This window comes from Pinus tabuliformis, chromosome Q (assembly GCF_031772625.1).
Source record: "Pinus tabuliformis cultivar Carrire ecotype Pingquan chromosome Q, CPIR1, whole genome shotgun sequence".
Lineage (NCBI taxonomy): Eukaryota > Viridiplantae > Streptophyta > Pinopsida > Pinales > Pinaceae > Pinus > Pinus tabuliformis.
In genome coordinates this window covers 663657888-663675710 of record NC_142296.1, presented here as the reverse complement: position 1 = coordinate 663675710, position 17823 = coordinate 663657888, and the positions used below count along the sequence as shown (strand labels likewise).

General features: G+C 37.1%; 1 pseudogene; it reads right to left on the bottom strand.

Annotated features, from left to right (window-relative positions):
- Window positions 1-3949: 3949 nt before the first annotated feature.
- The window catches only part of LOC149221291 (uncharacterized), a 32069-nt pseudogene continuing 18195 nt past the window's right edge, over window positions 3950-17823 (bottom strand).

Below are 17823 nucleotides of genomic sequence, written 5' to 3'. Positions count from 1 at the left end.
TCCAACGATTGACAATACTATAATCGTCTAACACATGATCTAACGGCACAGACGAATGACAGGTAGATTTTAGGGAAGTTTACTTAAGAGGGAAACGCCTTACGGCGTAAAAATGCTTTATTTATTTACCACACCTCTCATTTATTTATATTTTTATTAATTTATGATACCTCTTTTATAAATATGGTATTTGGGCCTTTGGCCCATAGGATTCACTTAAATAAAACCTATTCTTGAAAATGGGCGAATGGATTCACTTAAATAAAACCTATTCTTGAAAATGGGCGAATGGAAGGTTGTAACTCCTAATTTCAAGGGCTAAATTTACCTTTTCTACCCTCTCCCTTAAAATAAGGTGGGCTATTTGAGGTGATTTGTAAAAATGTACTATGATACAAAATATTCGCCCACTAAAAATTTAAAACCCCTTAATTTCTCCAAAGGGCGAACATTCGCCCCTAAAATCGCCCCTATCCTTTGGTCTTCGGATTCATAGATTCAAAGTCTCACTTCTATTGTTTAAACTTCTGCTCGATCTTGATAGCGTATCGGTACGCCTTGCCGAGCGAGGAGATGTCTAGAAAATCCATCTCATATTGGATGTACTTGTGTAGGAAACAATGGTATTTGAGTCCCAAATGCAGCTTAGAATCCTTGATACCCAACATTGTGCAAAGGGTATGAAAAATATTGATCAACTCCGGCACATCTTGTTCCCTTCCTTGCTGCAGCGTGGTCCACTTGATTTATTTGTCCTCATAGCTCTTGAAAGGGTAGTACTGCTCCTTGCTGGCATCCCAGAATGAATTCTGAGTGGGTGCGGATGAAAAAAGTGAGCCCATACTTCCATCCTTATGCTGGAAGTAGGTTTCCCACTAGTCCTTGACATGGGGGGTTGCCTTAAGAAGAGTGAAAATAATATTCTCCCAATTGGAAAAATCATGAATAGGAAAATACCCTTCTAGCATATTTAACCATTTATCTACAGAATATGTGTCTATCTGACCCTCGAAGATGGGGATTTCAAAATTAACTTGTACCTTAAATGGTGTGGTGTTTCCAGAGTAGCTGTTCAAAGCCGATGCGCTGCCTTTGGGTAGCTGCTGAAGGATCTGGGCAAAGCTGTTCATCATCGTGTTCCTTTGTCACTTGAGGGCTTCTTCAAGCAATATTTTGATAACATGTCCTTCCCCCTTATCTTTCTTTTCATCCGCCATGGGAGGTCGTCAGGATTTGCGAGGCTAGTCTTGCAAAGGTTCGACCAATTCAAGCCCTAACTCCTTATATCTAGACCTCGTTGAGGACATGCAAAGAAAAATAGAGAAAAAGAAGACCACTCTGATACCACTAATCCAAATTTAAATAGTAACACAACACATTACAGAAATAACCATAAATATAGAGATGCAACAGAAATAATACTTCATTTCATTAATGTAAAATACTAAAATATGTTTACAAATAGAAATGGAAATAAACCAACTAGGGTGATGGTAGCTTATCTCTGAGAAGACATGTGGTGGCTACATGCCTTTGAACTATATTACAATCAGGCTCGAAGGCCTATTTATTTTTGAGAAATAGTGGAAAACCCTAAACATCCAAAAACCTAACCCTAGGAGATGAAACGCCAAACTATGGGCCTCGTCTAAGGTAAATTGGTACATCAACTTCCCAGGGTCATAACTTTGGTATACAATCTCCATTTGGTGCACACAATAGCTCGTTGGAAATATCTATCTGAGGAATACAACTTTGGTAAGAATGTCATTTAGGGCCTCAAAATGGCTTCGAAAGTTCATGACCCGAAAAACTGCTAAAAATAGTAAACTGTGCTACAATTCAGGAAACTGAAAAACTGAAAGAGACAATTGTGGGGGTCCATGTGGGATAGGTGGGTGGCCACCAACATCCACTTGGATCACATAAGTTTGAGATTCCCAAAATCATTGAGATTCAAATTCCTCTGTAAAATAGCTTGTTGGATTTTGCCACATAATGTTTCAATTGATAATAGTACCTTTCAGTTGTGGATCACATAACATAAAACAAACGTTGCACATGCCATACTTTTTGATATAGGTGGTGTGTAGTTGTGTCTTTTCTTCCAAATTATTCCCCTAGAATACAAGGAATGCAGCAAGGCCAATTTGGTTCATTAACAGATCGGTGTACAATGATCTCCCCTTTTGACAACCTTCTAACTTGTCAAGCTCTAGAGTACAACATAATATAGTGGCTTCGCCATCTGGAATCACACTAATCTTATCCCTCTCCTTTGTCTAAAAAATAACTCCTTCAATAAGTCCAATGCTAAGCTCCATTTCATCAATGCTCGGAAGAAAATTCTTGAGTCCTCCATAAAGAATGAATTAAACGTGCCAAATAGAATTATCAAAACATGAAACCACCCTTTTACATTTCTATTGCAAGAAGCCTACATATAATTCCATTACATAAATATCCAAAGTAATCAATATGTGCAAAAATTCTCATTTCTCACATAAATTTGTGGAACCCTATAACTTGAGGAATATTGGTAGCAAATGGACATTAAAACTGACCGTATGCAAAACCAAATGTTGAAAATTCAAATACAAATAAGATCCAAACTAGGCAAGAAGTAGAAAATTTCATAAGCTTGAGATTCCCAAAATCATAGAGATTCAAATTCCCCCTATACATTACAATGTATCTCCACTTAAAGCGTGGGTAGAGTTGTGTGTGCCACTATAGGAAATTGATTTTTGACAAGTGATCAGAAAATTCCTTACACAATATGTAGCAACAACAATGAGTGCCAATCAAAGAACATATTTTTTGAAGAGGATCTAAAAGAAGAACTTGTGTGTGGGGTGAAGCATGTTCAAGGTGATAAGTGTTAATCACATATGTTAATAAAAAATTTAATGTCGATAACTTGTAATCCTTACAATTTTCAACTAATAAAACTATATGGAATTTTCCCTTACACCGAAGGAAAAATACGCTTATGACAAAATACTTGCTTTCCCCTAATTAAACTAATTGATTTTTCTATGATCCTAAGGGAGGAGAAAAATGGTTCCCAAATACTTTTTTATTACCCCAAATCACACAGGGTGCAAGGGGAAGAGCATACTCAGAACAATGAATTTTCCACTTAAAGCCCCAAACTAATATGAAAAATGAACTAAGAAGTATCAAATTCCATCCATGTGGCAAACCAAACTACACCTTAACTAACATGAAACATGTAAGGAGTCAGAGAATATTATTATGGATACCACCTAACTCATAAAATAAAGAAAATGGTTATACACTATAAAAGGCAAACCCACATAAGAAAGTCCTAGCATTTGCATTGATCCATCATTCAGTAAAGTATGGCCCAAATAATTTATGTGACTATTATTTTACCAACTGTATAGTTTTTCTATGATATATTTCAGTTTAGATAGAAATTCATTTGATTTATTTTGTTGGGCAACAAAGGGTAATGACAATATATGGAGTGGTTCCTGAGCATGTACGTAGGATGGAGACGTTGTCGAGGTTGGGTTTTGCTAGAGTAAGTGAAATACAATCAATAAACACATTTCTGGTTTTGTTTTTGTTGGATCAGTGAGTAAAATAAAATTTGATAATAATTTGTTGCAAAATACTTCAATACAAAACCATGGTTAGATAAAAAAAAAACAAAACTTAATTCTAAATTCCAGGAGAACGTAGCACACATAAAGTAATAAAAAAATAACCTACAAACAAAAATGAACAAAATCAAGAGACTTAAAATATAAATCCTTTATTTCGAGTGAATTCAAAAAATGTGGTCTATGAACAATACATAAAGTAGGTTTCCAAACACAATGAGCCTTCAAAAATCCTCTAGTGGAAGGTCCATTTTTCTTCCTTTGCATAATAATTCCATTACATAAATTTCCGAAGTAATCAATATGCACAAAAAATCTCATTTCTCATACAAATTTGTGGAACCCTGTAACTTGAGGAATCTTAGTAGCAAATGGACATTAAAACTGACTAGAAACAAAAACACATGCTCAAAATTCAAATAGAAAGAAGCTCCAAACTGGGCAAGAAGGAAGTAAAAACTTTCATCAACAGAGGAATGATAGCACACACTTACCTGTCGAGCGGGCGAAGGAATTCGCTTCCAAATGGCGTTTAAGGTGAGTAAAATTGAGCTTCTCATAGTCACCCCTTAGCCTATAAGGAGCCTTGTCATAAGCCTTGCTCGCCTTCTTTGCAGTATCAAAATTACCTAGCCATAACCTGGTTCTGTTTCTGGGTAACCTGATCTCAGCAACCCATCTACTCCAGTGGCGTTGCCTCACGTCTCCGTAAAGCTTAGCTGGCTTTGACAGGTCATTACCATGAAGCTTCATGGGCTGAGCTCTCGGATTGAAAGTGCTCTGACCCGTATGGTGGATTGAAGTTGTTGCTGCTATTTGATGTTTTTGCAATTGAAGTTGCTGTTGTTTGATGTTGCTGCAATTGAAGCTATTTTTTTTTTACGTTGTTGCAATTGAAGCTTCTGCTATATTTGATGAATCTATATTACATGTAACAATTCATACAAAACCATGTCTTATTCAATGGATTCTCCACTACACTGGTTCTGCCCTTGAAAACTCAAGTGCCATACCAAGCCATCAGAGTGGCCAAAGCCATTTGATGGTAAGTTGGGGAAATATGATGAAGAAGAACACAAGACTTCAAAATTTACAATGAGTAGAGAAGCCTTTGGAATTCTTAAGTTCTTCCAGGAATCCAAACCCTCCAACTTCACATCTCCATTGGAAGGAGAAGATGAGTTGGATGCAGAATCCTCGATCATATCATGCATGCTTACATTGAGAACCCCCAAATTATGGACTTGAAAGACAACATCATTATTCTTCGTATCTTCATCCCATACTGACCCAAGAGAGCCTGAATTCTCATATGCACAAGAAATTTATTATGATTCTTCAATCTTAAGCATGCTTTCCAAAGGTTTTTTAAAGCTTTATCAAATTTCCTGTAGCTTGGCATCAAGCGACGATGGTAGCACAAAATTACTGGTCCAGTGGGCAAAGGAATTCACTTTTTAAATGGCATTTAAGGTGAGGAAAATTGTGCCTAGCATAGTCACCCCTTAGCCTATAAGTAGCCCGATCATAAGCCATGTCCGCCTGCTCTGCAGTATCGAACATTCCCAACCATAACATGGTTCTATTTTTGGGTAACCTGATCTCTGCAACCCATTTACCCCTATGGCGTTGCCTCACTCCTCAATAAAGCTTAGCCAACTTTAATAAGCCGTTGCCATGAAGCTTCATGGGCTGAGCTCTGGGACCTAGAGGGTTCCAACCCATATGGTGGATTGAAGCCACTGTTGTTGTTTGATGTTGTTACAATGGAACTTGTTGTTGTACATGCAACAATTCATAAAAAACCATGGCCAATTCAATGGATTCTCCATTGCACTTGTTTTTCCATTCAAAACTCGAGCACCATACCAGGCCATCAGAGTGTTCAAAGCCATTTGATGGGAAGTTGGGGGAAAATGATGACGAAGATACCTCCTACCTTCTTCTTGTGTCTTGAGTTAACTAATTTAATATTGATGAAATGAACTTAATGGTTCAAACTATTTTCATCGTCTAACATCTAAATCAAGGGCACATGAATGTACATGTAATCTGAGAGGAGAGTTCTTTTCAGAGGGGAAGGTGTTACAACGTAAAAAATAAAATATATTTATATATACATATGTAAAATTTATATAATATAAATAATATTTTAAAGAACCGGGGTAGATGCATTTTAACCAAGGATCCAAGCCAAGAGAGAAAGAAAAGTGACTAATAATGATATAGGAAAGACACTGTCTGATTCTTTCAAATTTCTTATTATTATAATTTTTTTACATGATTTATCCAAAATCTAGGTTTAATATTTTACAACCAATTATGTTTTTTTAATTTAGAGACTTTCTTAAATACAATACAATGGGATTGGATTTAATAGAGAGAGAGAGAGAGAGATGAAGGAAGAGAAAGAGGATGTGGGGAGAGAAGGAGAGAGGGAGGGAGGGAGAGAGAGATGGATTTGGAGGGGGAAAGAGGGGTAGGGAAGAAAAAATATGTTGAGATATAGAGGGAGTGATGAGGCAAAGATGAAGATGAAATGAGGGAGAGAGGGGATGATGGAAGAGAGAGAAAATGAGAGGATAGAGATAGGCAAAGAAGGGCAAGAGAGAGAAATGAATACACAAATATGGAGGGGGGAGAGAAGGGGGTAGAGGGAGCGAGATAATGGAAGTGTGGGAGGGAGGAGAGATAGAGGGAGGTGGGAGGGAAAGGGAGAGAAAGAAGGGAGAGAGGGGAGAGAGAGAGAGAGATGGAATTGGAGGGGGTGAGAGAGGGAGGGAAGAAGAATGAAATAGAGAGTGAAATGTGGAGAGGGAGAGAGGAGAGCAGGAGGGAAGAGAGAGAGAGGAGAGAGAGAGGGAGAGAAGGGGGGGAGAAAGAGGGAAAGAAGGGGAAGAGAGAGAGAGGAGAGAGAGAGGGAGAGAAGGGGGGGAGAAAGAGGGAAAGAAGGGGAAGAGAGAGAGAGAATGGGAAGATAGAGAGGGAGAGGAAGAGATGGGGAGAGAGATATATATAGATATGGAGATAGTGTGTGTATGTTTTTGGGTTAGGAAGGAGAGAGAAAGGAGGAGTGACAAGGGTAGATATAAATATAGATGGAAAGGGGAGAGAGGCGAGAAGAGGGAGGAAAAGAGAGGTTGGGAGGAAGTGAGATAGATATGGAGAAGAGATGGAGGGAGGAAGAGAGATAGATATGGAGAGAGAGAGAGAGAGAGAGAGAGAGAGAGAGAGAGAGAGAGTATGTTAGGGGGTGAGATAGAGAGACAAACAATGAGAGACAATGGGAGATAGAGATATAGATGGAGGGGGGTAGAGAGATACATATGGAGAGAGAGAGAGAAGGGGAGGAGAGAGAGGGAGAGGAAGAGGGGGAGATAGATATATAGATATATAGATAAATAAATAGATAGATGTGGAGAGAGATAGTGTATGTTTGCGGGATGATATACAAATAAAGTAGGATAGATAAAACGAGATAAAGATATAGATAGATGGGCTGAGAGGGAATACAAGAGAGAAAAAGGGAGGGAGGGAGAAAGAGACAGATATATGGAGAGAGAGTGAGAGCATGACATGTGTTTGTAGGGGTGAGATAAAGAGAAAAATAAGGAGAGATGGAGGGAGGTATAGATATAGATGCTAGGGGGAGAGAGGGAAGAAGAAATAGATAGAGAGAGGGAGGGAGAGGTGGAGAGATATATATGGGGGAGAGAGAGAAGGAGACAGGGGATGTAATAGACATAGAGATGGAAGGAGGAGAGAGAGGGAAGAAGAAATAGACAAAAATAAACAAATACAAACATAGAGGATTGATCTAGAAATTCATGAATATTTTGGCTTTTCACCAAAATAGATGTAATGATTAATGTAGTTGTAGATTTCTAATCTTATTTGATTTCTTGCAGTAGATGCATTGATTACAGTGTAGATGTCGGTTTGTAATCTTATTTGATAGCTTGCACTAAATGCATTAATTTTGGTGTAGATGTTGATTTTTACTCCTATTTGATTGTTTGGACTAGATGCGTTGGTTTCAATGTAGATATTGATTTCTAATCCTATATTATTTCTTGCACTAGATGCATTGATTTCAGTATAGATGTTTATTTCAAATCCTATTTGATTGTTTACACTAGATGCATTGACTTCAGTGTACTTATTGATTTATGATTTGATTTAACTAGATGTATGATGTACTTTAATTTCAAAGTAATTAGATTAATAATGTGCATTGATTTTATTGTAAGCACATAAAAATTATTGATTCCGCATATTGACATCTATTTCATAGTAATTCGACCATAAATAGAATACTATAATTTTCATCCTAGATGAAATGGTCACTTACGTGAAATGTTTGCTTCCTAAAACTGCAAACTATTTTTAATTTCCTTCTTTCTTATTATTCTCATTTTCCATCATTCAATATTGTTAATCGCTTTGCATTCAAGCAAGGTAATAGAAAGCAACTACAATTGAAAATTATTTTGGGTTTAACACTCCATAATTCATAATGATTGACTTTGGAGAAAGCTACTATTAATATTGGAGAGAAAGAGAGACGAAATATGATGCTTACTATAGTGGCTTGAGTTAAATATTTGAATTGTCTATGATTTCAACTGCCCTTTTCATATGATCGATAAGAAAAGATGGAAAAATTAATAGGTGTCTTGATTAGAACATTAGAATAAAATAGTTTGAGATTGCTCATAATGAAGATTCCTTGTAATTCACTACATTCTTATTATTCACGTTTTCTATCATTCAAAATTGTTACATTGTCACTTTGCATTCAAAATTATTATTTCATCGTTTTTCATCATTCAAGGTACTTAACCGTCTCTCTCATCTCAACAAACTGAGGTAACTCAACAGATTTAAAATTAAATTGACCAAATTAATCTTATACACATTTAGCATATTTAAAATGATCAAAATAATTATATGTTCAACAAATTCGGTATCACCACGCATGACTGAAACCATCCTAGATCCATATTAGCCCTAGATATATCAAGCATTGTGATGGATCAAATCTCTCGAGGTGCAAACCTTTCCTTAAGTTTTCCACTCAAAAAAGAGGTTTTCGCTTTGAAAGGTTTATTCTCTCTCGGTGCTTGATAGATTTGGGGTTAAGATGGGTCTAGGTTAGAGTAACTATATTTAAATTTAACTAATAAGAACATAAAATCTTAATGCTTACAATATAATGAGATTCTTAACCATGCCTATTCACCCTCATTTTACCATGGAAATTAGTAACTTGTAACTATGCTTTGTTACAATACCATGGACCGACACCATGGATTATCAAGACCACATGCCCAAAAACCATAATTCATTTCAGAACTAAAATATTTTATAAATATTTCTCTTAACATATTTCTAAAACATTTTTTAAAATTAAATCTAAAAGAAAACGTTATACTTTCGAGACATATCCAAACCATATATACTCACTACAACTAAAAATACTCCATTGAATTTTCATAGAGATTAAATCAAGGTTTTAGTAAAATGAAAAATGATAATACTTTTATATGTAGAGATGTGAAATTTATATAATACATGTCTAGATCTATCTTAAATCTAGATCTACGAAGCGTAAAATCTCTTCTCACTCCAAAATAGGTTTTCACCTCAAGAGATTTGATCCCTCTTAGGGCTTCGTATATTAGGATTTAAGATGGATCTAGAGTGGTACCATAAAGTGAATCTCCGCAAAAACATAAACAAATTGAAGATAGTTTTATATAAATTTATTTTCTAAATGATAATTTTCTATATTTTGAAAAATCATTTTTTTTTTTTAAATTAAAATGGATTTGCAAGAACAAGTTTAAAGTCATTATAATAATATATTTATGTTGATAGACATGTCTATTTTGTAATAGACTTTCCATAATTTTAATTTAATTATTAGTAATTATTAGTTGTATGGTAGATATTTAACCTCCATGGAATATGTCAAAATATTCATAGTAGTATGCACAAATGAAGGGTTAATATTTACCTCAAGTTATTTATGTATTTACCAACCATTTAATTTATATGGAAACACTAATTAATATGGTTTCATATGTGAATTACATTAGTTGAATGATAATTTCCATGGTCAAGTTTCCCATCAATTAAGTAGAATAATAATTTTCCTTAATTTCTTAGGGAAAAATGGTTTTAAGACAGTTAAATTTATCCACTTATCCCAATGACTCCTGTGCTAAACCCATGTAAATCAGGTTCAACACACATGTCGTATTTGGTTTGGACAAAAGCACACCAAGGAAGCACACACATAACTTCGTTCCGGTACTATCTGTCACAATCCCACACTTGTGGCAACTCAAATTCCACTTCTGGGCATGATGTGGCACCGACTAGCCTTTTCGCTTTCAACTACTTGGAATTTTAGACTATGCCTATGCAACACTTAGTGAATTTTCCTTCAAGTGTTTTCTTACTTAGCTATGTAGCAGAAATACATTCATTCAAGTTCAATTAAATTTACTTCATAACATGTACACCATCATCAAACAACAATAAACATGTGTACCCACATTCCTGAAGGGAGGTGAAAATATCAATCAAGTCTTGCCAATCACTTACAAAATATCAAATAATATTTTACCAGTATACATATTTTTAGAATTGTGCAACAATCTTCCTCATGCACTAGAACTGTGTAGCTTTTCGTGTAGGCCTACCTCACTTTCTACCCACATCGTATAGTGCTTCACATTATTGACTTGAATCCCAAACCTGTCGTGCAACCTCTGCCATGCAACTCATGCAACTCATTCAATCTTCCTGGGTTGTGTAGGTCACCTAGGTCATGCAGGTCACCTGGTTCGTGTAGCCCACCCAAGTCGTGCAACCCAGTCGGGTCGTGTAGGCCACCTGGGTCGTTCAAACTACACGGGCCTTGAAGACCCGCCGTGTTCAGAAAACTACGTGGGAAACTCATTCCAAAACTCATGTGAGAAACTCCTTTCAAAAATTGTGTCAAACACTTTCAACAAACCTGTTTCCAAAACTCGTTAAGAAAACCAACGTCAAAAACTTGTTCTCCAACTGTTCTTTTCATATGATTGATAAGAAAAGATGAAAAAATTGATAGGTGTGACAATAAGAACAATGGAAGAAAATAGTTTGAGATTTCTCATAATGAAGATTTTTTTAATTAACTACATTTTTATTATTCACATTTTCTATCATTCAACATTGTTAATTTGTCACTTTGCATTCAAAGTTTTTATTTCATCATTTTTTATCATTCAAGTTACTAATAATCTCTCTCATCTCAACAAACTGAGGCAACTCAACAAATTTAAAATTAAATTCACCAAATTAATATTAAACATATTTAGCATATTCAAAATGATCAAAATAATTAGATGTTCAACAAATTTGGTATGACCATGCATGACTGAAGCCAGTCTAGATCCATCTTAGCCTCGGATCTATCAAGCATTAAGAGGGATCAAATCTCTCGAGGTGCAAACCTTTCCTTGGTTTTTCCACTCAAAAAAGAGGTTTTCACTTCGAGAGATTTAATCCCTTTCGGTGCTTGAGAAATCTGGACTTAAGATGGATCTAGGATACTGGAGCTATATTTAAAGTTAACTAATAAGCACATAAAAAATTGATACTTACAATATAGTGATATTCTTAACCATGGATATTCACCCTCATTTTACCATGGATATTATTAACTTGTAACTAGGCTTTGTTACAATACCATGGACTAGCACCATGGATTATCAAGAACACATGCCCAAAAACCATAACTCATTTCACAACCAAAATATTTTATTTAGAATATTTTTACAACATTTTTTTAATTAAATCTAATAGAAAAAGTTATACGTTTGAGATAGATCTAAACCCTATACCCTTACTACAACTAAAAATATTCCATTGAAATTCCATAGAGATTAAATCAAGGTTTTAGTAAAATGAAAAATGAGAATAATTTTATATATAGAGATGTAAAATTTATATAATACCATCCTAGATCTATCTTAAATCCAGATCCACCAAACATAAAATATCTTTTCACTCCAAAAGAGGTTTGCACCTGAATATATTTGATATCTCTTGGGGGGTGGTATATCGGGATTTAATATGGATCTAGAATTGTACCGTAAAGTGCATCTCTAGGAAGAAAGAAATAAATTGAAGATCTTTTTATATAAATTTATTTTCTATAGAATAATTTTCTATATTTTGAAAACCCAATTTTTTTAAAAATTGAAATGGGTTTTCAAGAACAAAGTTTAAAGTTATTATAATAATATATTTATGTTTATATGTAGGTCTATTTCAGAATACACTTTCCATAATTTTAATTTAATTATCAGTAATTATTAGGTGTATGGTAGATATTTAACCTCTATGGAATATGTCAAAATATTAATAGTAGTATGCACAAACGATGGGTTGATATTCATCTCAAGTTAGTTATTTATTTACCAACCATTTAATTTATATGGAAACACTAAATAATATGATTTCATATGTGAATTACATTAGTTGAATGCTAATCTTTATGTTAAATTTTCCAATTAATTAAGTAGAATAATAATTTCCCTAAAAAAAATAAGGAAAAATGGTTTTAAGATGGTTAAATTTATCCACTTATCCAAACAACTTGTGTGCTGAACTCGTGTAACTCAGTTTCAACACACAAGTCGTATTTGTTTTGGATAGAAACACACCAAGGGGCGCAAGCACATAACCTGGCTATGGTACCATATGTTTCAACCCCACACTAGTAGCAACTCAAATTCCAATTGCAGGCACAATGCAACACCGACTAGCCTTTTCATTTTCCACTACTTGGACCTTCAGACTACACCTATCCAACACTTAGCCAATTTTTATTCAAGTGTTTTATTACTTAGTTATGGTGCAGAAATATATTCATTCAAGTTCAATTGCATTTACTTCATAACATGGGAAACATCATCAAACAAAAATAAACATCAATGTACGCACATTCATGAAGGGAGGGGAAAGTCCCGTTCAAGTCTACCCAATCACTTATAAAATATCTTAAGATAATATTTTACAAGTACAAATATTTTTACAATTATGCAACAATCTTCCTTATGGACTAGTCCATGTAGCCTGTTGTGTAGGACTACCCAACTGTCTACCTGCATTGTGAAATCTTCCACACGCTTCACCCAAATCCCAAACCTGTCGTGCAACCTCAACCCGACAACTCATGCAACTCATTCATTCTACATGGGTCATGCAGGTCACCCGAGTCGCACAACCCACCCGGGTCATGAAACCCACCTGGGTCATGCAGGCCAACTGGGTCATGCACCCTACTCGGGTCATGTAGACTCGACTCATTTAGAAAACCATGTGGTAAATGCATTCCAAAATGCATGTGAAAAACTCGTTACAAAACTTGTGTCAAACATGTTCAGCAAACCCCTATACAAACTCGTTTAGGATTTTCATTCAACAACTCGTTCACCATTTCATTATGCCCATCCATGTAGGCACATGCCCTATTGTGTCCTTGCACGCCTTGTAGTTCACTTGAATCACCTAAACACTTCATACCTGTTTACAAACGATGAGTGCAACTGGACATTTGGATGGACGAGGTCATGTGAGGGCATGGGGGGCATCCACCGAGAGGAACATGTGATGTCATGCAAGGGAATCCACCCAAACGACTCTACCAAGTCCTGAAATTCTGTACTGAAATCTGCTTGACTCCTCTAACCACTCTGTGATATGAAAACTCATTCTGCGATGTATAGATGGTTTGATGAATGATCAAATGAATTCTACCCATGTTTTACTTATATGCTTTCCTTCCAAGCGTTTTCTCGAATGCCATGTTAGTTTTCCCTACACTTGGTTCACCCCACCCATACAATGCCAACCGACTCGTTCACATGGCTTGAATGTCCCTTTTATTTTTCACTAAGTCATGGGCAGACCTACATTCAGTCGAGTGGGTGCGCTTGCTCATCCACACGTGCCTACCCATCACACTGCTTGGTCACTCAATGCCTATCACACTGGTTAGTCGCCCAACGGCCATCGCACTCTCCCACCGAGTCACCTTTGATCGAACTCCTTTAACCAAACTTGCCCATCACATTCCTTTAACCAAACACGAGTCTCCTTTAACTGAAATCTAGCATCCATCATTACAACATGCCCGCTGCTACATCCGCATGCTCGTCGCATGACTCGAGCGCACCCGTATTTGCATCGTCAGTTTTTTGACTCTCTCACCCATGGGTGGTTGACTTGGGTGCCCGCCAAGTCAAGGCCTTGACATCATCAACCACTTTAAAAAGGTTGTCGCTCTCGATAACATCATCTCCACAAACTCTATTTCCAAGTTCAAAATTTCGCAAAGTGTCACCAGCTCCAACATCAAATTCTCCTACTACATGAACTCCATACTCTCCATCGAGCAAACCTTCACCAAGGCACAGGGCCCTATGTGGGTAAGACTCCTTAATCCATGGTCATCAACCATACTCATCACAATCCTCCGTTTTGCCCCATCCTGTGGCAGGCTTCTTCCTCCAACTCAGCTGCATGCTATGATCGCAACTCATATAATGTTAATCCACCATGTATCTTTATCACGTAAAGTGCTATGATACTCCAACTCAATACAAACACATCTCAATGCACTAGCAGTACCCACGGATCAAACTACTCAGGTGATTAGTCCAATTGTTACACTTAACTCCTGAGAATGCACCTCCTCATGCCATCGTTAGTTGCTTCTACAACATCTTTTCACATCATCAACTCAATCAAGAACTCCACCCATCAATCCAATGTTCAATGTGCCATACCAAGGTCCATGAAGAATTTCCATCGCATATGCAATATCCTGCCCATTAATATGTCAAAGTGGCAAGTTTAGACCTGCCTCATCATCTCAAAGGGTCTCATTATCATGATCGAGTCATAATGAGCCCTATCGCGATGCTAAGTCTACAAAGAGGGAGGGTATGGGAAGGTTGAAAGCCTTCCATCCTCCTTCTCCAACATCTTATTCCATGTGGCGGGGTCCTCTTCATCCAACCTATGCATGTATGCTTCATGAACTTATCTCTAAGTTCAACATTCTCAGCTTTCAATGCATCCATCTCTGAAGATATTTCCTCAATACAATCCAACACCTTGCTCATAAAAACTTCTTCAACGTTCATGCTTAATTCACATTTCATCGGTTCCTCTACATTGTCTCCCATCATCTTTCCTTAAGATTGTGTCAATACCATACACTTCCCTGTTTAACTCGGCTTTGACCTATTGTCTTAACCTTGCCAAATTCCCTAATGTTGCGCTACAACCAACCATATAGTGCTCAACTTCAATACCAACTACAACCACTATTGTCATATTCCTTCTTTAGTTGTCAAAGACCCCTTTTTTCAAAATGGGCTCTAATACTTTGAACATCACAGTGTGGGTAGACGAGTCAAAGGGAGTTCAGTTTGAAAGTTCAGGTCTTGGCAGAGTAGCTCAGAGCACGCAGAAAGCAGGGCATAGATAGGCCATGTGAAACATGTAGCACGACTGGATCATGTGCTCGCCAAGGCGGGCATAATGAGAGGAAATCTGAATGATAGTTTGGGTGAACAGAAAGTCAGGGTTTCTAAGTTATAGTGTGAACCACAATTAGGAAGGCACGACTGCGGTTAGAATATGACTGCACATCTGAAAATTGGAGCTCTGATACCATCTATCATGGCCCCATATCTTAAGGTGACTATCTAGCCTTGTTAACTGACAGCGTGTTCGGATCACAAGTTTGGTTAAAGGTGACTCATGTTCGGTTAAAGGTGAGTGCAGACATGTTTGGTTAAATGTGTGTGGATGGTAAGTTCAATTAAAGGTGGCTAGGTTAAAGGCGTGTGCAAACAAGTTCAGATAAAGGCATGCAGATGGCAAGTTTGGTTTAAGGCATGCAGATGGTGAGTTTGGTTTAAGGCATGCAAACAAGCGTGCAGATGGGCATGCAGATGGATGTGTGATGGGCGTGTGGATGGGAAGGCATAAAAGCATACGGATGAACTTGTGGATGGGTGTGTGGAGGGGTGTGTGGATGAATGTGTCGATGGGCGTGTGGACGAGCATACGGATGGAGGTGTAGATGTGCATGTGGATGGGTGTGCAAATGAACGTGTAGAGATATCAATTGGGGTGTGCAGACGTTCATGCCAACCCAAAGGAAGGTGAAAGGACATGACCATTGGTGAATTTGATAGGTAGAATGACATATAAGTATAAGTGGAGTGCCATTCATTGAAGCATCTAAGGGACTCAACCAAAAGGAGTTTAACTAAGAAAGAAGAGAAAAATTACATGGGCTTAGTAAGGTTTGTTGACTATAGGAGGAAGAGGAAAATTTGCTAAGGTAGAACTGAATTGTAGGAGGCCGAGTTCCGCAGGCAGGCTGAGTTTCCACAGACTGGGTTGAGGGAGTGCATTTCTGCAATGTCAATTTCCATAGGCAGTGTGTTTTGACAAACTGGGTTTCCCCATGTAGTGCATTTCGATAGACTAGGTATAGACCAACTTTCTGTAGGCAAGGGCTGAACACTTTGGCAAGTTTTGATAGCAAAATTTTGAGGTTTCTCCATAAGTGCGTCAGCAAAATTTTGAGGTTTCTGTATAAGAATACATGGAAACCAAGCCAATTTTCTGGGTGGGGCGCATTCTCCAAATGATGTGAGGTCTAATTGATACTTCACATAGAATAGACCTCTTGGTTGACATATTTCTAGCACCATCAACATATTTTACAACCCTATTTGGATGATTTTCCTGCTCATTCGAAATATCGGGTTGATCACCTGTTGCATCTAAGGGAAATATTTTTATGATGTAGGCATTATAACATTTGACTCAATCCACACAAATGCATGTTTTTTGTAAATTCTGCTTGACTTCTCAGTTTCGTGGTATTGAAACTTGGAATTCATATTGACTCATTGAAGGTATAGGTGATCATTGATCTGTTCTCTCCTTCTTCCCTCCTTCAACTTCAATGACTCCAAGGGAAGTCTAACCTTCTTTGGAGGTTCATTCCTAACTACACCAAACTAGCAAAATAATTACTCACTTGTTAAGGAAAGAAGTTCCCTTCCATTTGGATGACACATCTCAAATGACATTTGATGCATTGAAAGATGTATTGATTCGAGCATCCTTGTTATATCCCCCATATTACCGACGAGATTATTTCCTGTACCTCGTCACTACAATGACTACCATTGCTATGGTATTGGCTGAGGAGGATGACGTAGGAATGGAACATCCTATTTATTACTTGATTCGCTATCTTAATGATATCAAATTCAAGTACAATCATGTCGAAAAGTTAGCTTTGGCATTTATCCAAGATGTCCAAAGATTTTTCCATTAATATTGCTCCACAAAACTATGGTTGTTTCTAATTGCAACCTCATGACGCACATCGTATTGCAACAATTTCTAGGGGGAATGTACTCTAACTGGATTGTCATCCTACAAGAGTTCGATTTAGAATTCATCAAATCCAAGTTGAAGAAATCCTTAGGTTTTGCTGAGCTAATTTGTGACCTTCCCACAGTGGAAACTGAGACAACGTTTGGTGATTCTATTCTAGATGATTCATTATTTTTTATTTTATCATCTGATCCATGGTATGGAGACATTTTCATATATCTCCATACCGAGACTTTTTGGTCTGATACCTCTCGCTCTAACCAACGACACATCTGATATCAAGCCAAACATTACATTATAATTAGTGACACCCTTTCTCGTTGCGGTGCCTCACTCATGAGGAGGCTGAGAAGGTCTTAAATGAATGTCATTCTAGTGCACGTGGTGGTAATATGTCTCCTTATGCTACCACAGAGAAGATCCTACATGCGCGTTAGTTTTAGCTCACCATATTTCGAGACTGCATTCTTGTTATCCAAAAGTGTCATGTATACCATATATACAATCGTAATAATTGTGTTGTGCATGATCCTTTGCATCTTGTTATCACCATTGGTACTTTTGCTAAATGGTGCATTCATTTCATGACATGTGACCCTCACTTGGTGAGGGGGAATGTCTGTATCATTGTAGCAGTTGACTATTTTACGAACTGGGTCGAGGTGATGCCTACATACAATAATACCGAAAAAATAAC